Genomic DNA, 7,838 nt, shown 5'->3' with positions numbered 1-7,838 from the left:
TTTATCATTCCTTTTTGTTATTTATTATATTTAGCCTTAATGGTTTATTTATGTTCTTTAATTTTGAATTGTATAGTGGTGCAATGCACATGTAGAGATCCAGGGATTTTATATAATATAAATATAATATAATATAATAAATATGTCAAAGCTTTAAAATAAGAACCAGTAAAAATGCATTTTCAGATTTATTTATTTATTTTTTTAATCTTACTGATTTTATTGCTATTACACTTCTTTAATAGAATCCACCTGCTCCTCTTAAGCCACATGACTACTGATGTCACCAGAGCCACAATCAAAGCCAGGAACCTGTAGACAAAATGGTGTTTGTGCGTCCAGAGCAGACCGAGTCTAAGTGGGGATGAAATGGGGGTTGAAAAAAATTCAGACAAAAATACAAATCATCACAGTCTTTTTTTTTCCTGCTTTATTGCATATGTATAAATGAAGTTCAAAAGGCAGATGGGAAAAACATTAGCCTCTCTATTCACCAGGGTCCTCCCACCCTTTCTGTCTTGCTCTGTTATCCACCCACATGTACCGTCTGAGAAAAAAAAAAAGTGCATGAGGTGACGCTCCTCCAAAGGAACAGAGAGAGGGGGGGTGTCTACAGGCTGCATCTCATCTGAAACATTTGGATGAGGGGGGAGACAGAGGAAGAGCCTGAATGGTAGCTACACCCTGCGCCTGGAAGCGTAGAGAAAGAGAAATAGAGAGGCACTGTTAAAAAAAGAAAAAAGAAAAAACAACAACAAAAAAGCTGGCAGTTATTTTTCTTTTTTGGCAATAACAAAGAGGTGGGAGAGAGAAAATAGCACATATAAGAGGGGGACTTCTGCTTCATTTCATCCGAAAGACTCCATCCCTGTGCCATCATCAGCATGACCATAAGCTCTATAAGTAACATCCGGCAATAATAACAACGGGTATCAATAGGAGGTTTCCAGCAACAGATGCGCGCTATTTCATTTTGATTGGAGAGAAAAAAACACCTAAAAAAGATCAACTGAATGCCTGCGAGAAACTGGACTCTGAAAGCATAAGGCAGAGCGATCAAACAGAGAAATCTACATTTTGATTGATCCTTTTTTTTTTTTTAAAGCTTGATGTGCGTGTCTCTGCGCGCACTCGAAACGAACCTGAGCCAAAAGCAAGTGAGTATTAAACCGTATCTGTGTGTATCTTTATATCTGTGTGTTTCTATCTTGGTGGCTTTGTGGAACGGAGTATTCTTTCATCCAGGAGTGTAGAAATAAAAACAAGATGATAATTGGAGCCGTCGCTACATTCAACAAGTCTAGAATACCCACCAAATATATTCATCTATTGTGTGTTCCGATTAAAAAAATGACCAAAAGCACGTAGAGTAAATTTAAGCACTTATTGTAAATTTTACCTGGAAAAATTATTAATGCAATCAGCCCGATTTTTTAAATAATAATTAAAAAAAATTGCCTCTCATTTCCTACTGTCATTAAAATGAAGCTTAAAGATTTCACCCCTCATTGCACAAATGGTGGGTGTTTCCCCATCTTCACCACTAGATCAGAGCAGTTTCATGACTCTCTGAGAGGAATGAGTGCATGCAAGCATTCCCTCCTGCATCATTCTGCCTGCACGAGTTCTCATGTTGTGTGTGTGTGTGTGTGTGGCTTTGTGCTTTTTGCAGGAATGCAATTAGGAATGCAATCAGGAATGCATTTTCCTTTGCATGTCAGTTTGTGTATGTGTGTGCGTTGTTTTATATCACATCCTGTCAATTTCTGGGAAGTGTAAAGGCCTGAAATGAAGGTTTGATATAGGTGAAGACGTGAGGAAGGGATGCAGAGGACGGAGGCAGAGGATGGTGAACAGGAAGGACATAGGGTCTCTGAGATCTCATCCAGGAAGTCTGAAAGATATGGAGGTGGGAGGCGGGATGTTAAATGTCTAGACTTTTTTTTTTATTTCCCTCTACAAGCTCTAGGCACTGCACATGCCATCGTACACTGACAGTTTTCTCCATCTGCATTCCACTGCGTTTCACACACAGAGTATGCGGTTTCATAACAGCTCTTCTGCCAACTGGCTCTAGTGCGCTCTTCTTCTAATGGCAACTCTCTGCCTCTTTTCCTCCATTTGCTCTCCCTCTGTCACCTTACCCAGCCCCTCTCTTGGTCCTGCATTATGAATCTACTGCTGGTACTATTTTTAGGTCCAGGGTAACCCAGAAAACACCCATTTCAAATTTTGCACAAAGAGGAAAAAGAAAAACTAAATGCAAAAAAAGAGACTGGTGTGCAGTGGGTGACTGGTGGAGTAAATAAGAGGGGCTTATAAAAGGAGGGCACTGCTGTTTAAATCTATTTTTGAAGCTTTGATTGAATTACACATCTATCGAGCCTTGTGTTTGTGAGCGTCTCTGCCTCGGACCCCTCGTCTCCTCTCGGCTCCGATGGTTTCTCTCTCATCTATGGGCTTCAGAGCTCAGAACTTCAACACCTCTGTCCTGATTACATGATTGAGAAAATCCAGCTTCCTTCATTTCCAATTTACTTCCCACATCTCCTCTGTTTAGCTTCTGTACACTCAACACATGTGTAGGCCAGGTTTCTGGAAGTAAACATCTGTAAAGGTTTGATCACTAACAGTTTCCTTTGTTAAAGTAGACAGATGTTCTCTGGGGTTTAGAAAACAAAGGAGCATAATACGACAAACAGCACATCCATTTAAAAACAACTCAAACTATTGTTATTAATGAGATGAGATCAAGGGTTATATTCGCGGTTATCAATCACCTTTAGAAAATACATCTGGTAACTTTGTTGTTATTTTTGGTAAATATATTTTGTGTTACAAGGAATTGTTACACGGGGAAAGAAGCAGGCTGGTTACAAGTTTGTCAGGATAATTTCCAAACAAAAAATTGCATGACCTGGAGAAGCACAGAAACATACTATATAAGATTCTGCTGCGACCGGGGACAGCCCTGCACAAAAGCCAAATGTTAACTTCACTTTTCCACACTGTGAACTCATTAGGTAGACTGATACTGCAGCTAACCTAAAGCTCAAACTTTAACGATGATCTCTTGTAAAAAAAAAATGAAAAAGTTAATATCACTATAAAACCAGATGTAAACATTTTCATCTTGGGTTTAAAAAAATATATTAAATAATTTATTTAAAACTAATAGTCTGTCTGCCTGATTGATAACCTTTTCCAGTCTTTACTTTTCCACAAACTATTACATGATGCAGCTAAGACAGAGAAGGACTGATGATAATTTAACTTCATTTAAAAAAATCTGAACTGTTCCTTAAACATCATAGCTCAGGATTTTTTAAGAAGGGTTTTTTGTAAAGTGGTGGCTCTCTTGGACTTTTAACGACTATTAATCAAAAAAAGGGACTAAAAACAAACCAAGCATCTATAGACTTAAAACAACTTCAGTCTCACAACCTTTTTGGGATACACAATTTATTAATCCTTTGTACCACTCCCTATTTATTTGAGATAAAAGTGAAGTATTACTTTGAGAAGTGTCTGACTGCAGGGGTCATTTTGTAGTGCTGTCAAGGTCAGCCCCTTGCTGGATCATGAGTAATTTAGCATTCTGTCCCTATTCCGAAATCTAACCCTAGACCAGGAGTCCGAAACCTTTCCAATCCAGAGAGCCATTTAACCTTGAGCCCAGCTAAATAAAAGTAGTTTAGTGCAGCAAATATTACATGACCTTTAAATAAAACTATATATATATATGCAATAGGAAATATGTTGCCATTTTAAACAGCAAACATCTAATTTGCTATTTGTATTTTTTGAAAGAAAGGATAAAACATAAAAGTTTCTTTAAGAGGAAGCATTGATGTTAGGTTTTGTTCGATAGGATCCAGACTTATGACAAGAATTGTAGATCTACAACGTATTTCTGATTCTTTAATGTCATTCTGTAATGGAAATTAAAATCAAATATTCTTTAAAAACATGCTTAACTTGTAGGAATGGTATTTGTTGTTAAACTATATTAAAAAGCTTTACTTGGCTCTTTATCAGTTTTAGCCACTGTTAAGAGCCTTTGCAGAGGCTTCAAAGAGCTACTTGCAGCTCCGGTGCTGCAGACCCCTGCCCTAGATCTTACCTATAACCTTTTACTACAGTCATTAACTGCCTGACAAATTATTTTTCCACATGTGAATCAGGGCAGGCAAAAATTATTTAAATTATGCTCTGAGAGTAACTTTGATATTTATGTATTTTTTTTTCTGTCCTAAGTTAACAAGATAAAACACCTATAGCAGTAAAACGATAAAGGCCTCTTTTGCAAGGGTAACACAAGGGAAATACAAACAGCATTACTTCATGGTGAACAGGACAACAATTTAAACAAAAAAAACCTTAGGAATACACAAGCAAATATGACAAATAAAGCACTAGAGCTATTGTTCTAGTATAAATAGATATTTTCTGAGTTTAAAGCCTGTTGGAAGGATTTCCATTGTAGGGTTAGGGTTAAGGTAGATTAAGGTAGATTGTAAAGCTTTCAGTGAAACCTGTTCAACAGTTTAAGGTCAGAATGACAGGGCTTTTAAGCAGAGGTGGCGGAGACATTCAAATCTATTTTTGCCTGTTCAGTTCGAACACGTGGAATAGCGAAATACAAAATGTAATTTTGGCAAAGGCATTATGGCTTTAAAACTCCAAAGAAACTGCATAAATAAGGAAGGTCAAACCTACAAGAGCCCTGTAATTCAAAGCCTTCCAGTGTAGCCTTACATTCTAGGGTGGTATGCAACTTTCAGAAATGTATATTGATGAGTGAGGGGGGGCTACATCTATGGATTTATTTCAAAACGCAATGGCACACAAGAGTCAGAGACTTAAAGGGGTCATAAAATGATTATATAGGGTATTTGGTGCTGGTCTTTAATGTCTCTGAATAGGGTGTGTAACATTGGTTGGGCTGAAAATAGCATATTTGCTGTTCTATGAGCCCTAATGCAAACCTGGTTAAAAGACCTAGAATAAAACGACAGGTTTTCATCCTTTTATGGTATGCTCATCAATATTTAGATAAGCTGTGCGCTGATTGGTTGGTTTACAATGAGCGAAACTGCAGAGCAAAGACGCATCATAGCAACAAGCACTCACTCAATGAAACATTGAGATTGTTGATATGGTAGGGTAACCAGACGTACTCTTTTTCCCGGACATGTCCTACTTTTCAGACCTAAAAAAATGTCCAGGGTTTTTTTCAAAATTGTCCAGTATTTTGTTTGATTACACTGCAGCAGACCCGAGCGCCGGGGCTGGTCTGGCAGACATGTGCAGGGAGCCAGTGGGGGGACGGAGCGACCGAACCCGACCTGGTGACGGTAGTCTGGACACATGCGGCCCCGTGCTTTCCCCTGCCTGCCTTACCGGCCCCCAGCCCCCTTCCTCCAGCTGAGGAAGGCGGCTCATGGCTCTCTGCTAGGGTCATGTCCAGTCAGCGGCCCAGCAGTCGACACTTTATACCCATCCCCCCGGGGCATGACAAAAGTACAGGCCAGAACCAAACAATTCAACACAGAGTGTACGTCAGTTTGCGGCTTCGTTTGGATTCGCCCGTTTTATGTTGGAAGTTTAGCATGGTGAGATTTACAGAGAAAGGAGGTGTCGACGGGGTTTGAACTTCTCTGTATGTCCATTTCACCTGCTGAACTACATTATTCATTGATAACAATGTAAACTTAGTTTTGCATTCTATGACTCCTTTAAGGTAGATTGTAAAGCTTTCAGTGAAACCTGTTCAACAGTTTAAGTTAAAAATGAAATGAGTTTTAAGCAGAGGTGGCAGAGACATTCAAATCTATTTTTGCCTCTTTAGTTCGAACACGTGGACAAGCGAAATACAAAATGTAATTTGGGCAAAGGCATTTTGGCTCTAAAACTCCAAAGAAACTGCATAAACAAGTAAGGTCAAACCTACTAGAGCCCTGTAATCCAGAGCATCCTGTGTGTATATCGACTTACATTCTAGGATGGTATGCCAGTTTCAGTAATGTGTAGTGATGAGTAAGGGGGGCTACAACTAGTTATTTATTTTAAAACACAAGGGCACACAAGAGTCAGAGACTTAAAGCACCGACTTAAAGAAAGGAATAAGTAAAGATCATAAGGAGTGTTCTTTTAAAGCCCTGTAAGTGTTTCCCTTTTAACATCACTTTATGTTTAGACTATTATTCTGACTATGAACATCGGACAGGTTATGTTTTTCGGACGTTTCACACAGGAAGTACTCGTACTCGTACTCGTCGTCGTTATTCGGAACCGGGTCGCGGGGGCAGCAGACTAAGCAGAGACTCCCAGACTTCCCTCTCCGCAGACAGTGAAGTACATTATTGGAATTATTGCCTCCTTCCTCAGTTTTTCTTGTTAATGACCAGCAGTCCATGTTTTAATAACATACCACTGCAGCTGTTCAGACAGTTTAAAAGTTTATGAACTAATATGGCTTTTAGTGACCATCTTCATCTAATCCAGCTAACCTGGAATAATCCCCTATCCATACTAAACTAGATTTTTGCCAGTACACAGAAGTGCAGATTTTCTGCATATGCAAACAGAGCTTATATTCATTAAAACTAAAATTTTATACCCACATAGTTTTTAAAATTCTATTTTTTATACATTGACCAAAAGATTCTATATAGCAACGGAATGAAAGTCCAATTTAAAACTGCTCAATATGGTGGAAACCGTAACAGCGGTAAAGCACTTTTTTCCTTCTTTTTTTTCCTAAATCTGCTTTGACTAACATTTCAGCATGGATTGAGAATTTTAATTATTGATAGGAAAGTATAAATGTGTCAAAGAAAAAGTGTAGCAACTGCTTTGCGTGTATCTTTAGCCTAACACCGGTTTAGTTATACTGAAATCTTCTTTTTAATGTCCATGTTGTTGTAAGCATTTCTTTTCACCTGCTGGCTGAGCATAATTATAATGCCTTTCTTTATTTTATGTAAAAGTACCATCTGCAATTAGATTTTTTTGTTTAAAAAAATGGGAAAATATAAATTTGAATACAAAAGATCAAATACAGATGACATTATTTGAGACTTTCTTGTTCAGGAGAAGCGGTTGCCACAAAGTCAGTAACTCAATTTAGCCAGCAGGATTTTTTTTATATATTTACAAATCAGTATAATAAAACAGACTTGAATGCGTTATATATATTTGTGTGTGTGTTTGTTTAAAGTGCCTTAGGACAACAATACTGTACAATACAGTACTATATAAGTAAACAAAATGTAATTACTACATCTACAGCAGATATTAATTGAATCTAACCTTCTGAGTTGATTCAGATACCTTGAACTATCCATTTAGATTAAGCCTTTCCTTCCACTGTTACACCCCTTCAGCAACTAATTGCCAAGTTCTCTCTTTAATATCTAATTGTCTAGCAGGTTACAGGTCAGGAAAGAGTGTAGTAATACTCTTCCCCATGTGCCATTTTCTGTCTGGGCCCCACGAGCCGCATCACTGCGCTGCCGGATCATCACAGCCCTAATCACATCGGCAGGGTAGAGCCATTAATTAGGAGCAGGCAGGTTTAAATGACTAAGAGAGGAACTGGTGAAGGGCTTAAAGTGCTCTGCTCTAAGCACATATTCTCCAAGAAGCTGGCTTCAAAGTTGAACACCGAGGGATTTTAGCTCAGATTTACCCGGAGTCTAAAAATAGAGCTCCTTCTCAACATGACACACTATCTTGTCCCCCTTATTTCGGCATCTCTTTCAGGGATTAATATGACCTTTCCTTCGCTATTACACCATTTTCTGCCACTTTTCAATTCATTTTTCCTTGTGAGA

General features: G+C 38.4%; 1 protein-coding gene across 10 annotated transcripts in view; it reads left to right on the top strand.

Moving 5' to 3' along the window:
* Window positions 1-272: 272 nt before the first annotated feature.
* Window positions 273-7,838, top strand: part of LOC107101225 (potassium voltage-gated channel subfamily C member 1-like) — a 76,041-nt gene continuing 68,475 nt past the window's right edge. For 6 of the 10 annotated variants that reach the window (XR_001482070.1, XR_001482071.1, XM_015400048.1 and 3 more), the window contains exon 1: window positions 274-1,157. The gene's annotated coding sequence lies outside the window, so the exon portion shown is untranslated. Of the gene's footprint in view, window positions 1,158-7,838 lie in introns of all 10 variants that reach the window. The other 4 variants (XM_015400045.1, XM_015400044.1, XM_015400051.1 and 1 more) reach the window with 2 other exon arrangements.

Source organism: Cyprinodon variegatus, unplaced genomic scaffold (assembly GCF_000732505.1).
Source record: "Cyprinodon variegatus isolate N-32 unplaced genomic scaffold, C_variegatus-1.0 Scaffold1066, whole genome shotgun sequence".
In the NCBI taxonomy this organism is placed as follows: domain Eukaryota; kingdom Metazoa; phylum Chordata; class Actinopteri; order Cyprinodontiformes; family Cyprinodontidae; genus Cyprinodon; species Cyprinodon variegatus.
This window is presented reverse-complemented; position numbering and strand designations above follow the sequence as displayed.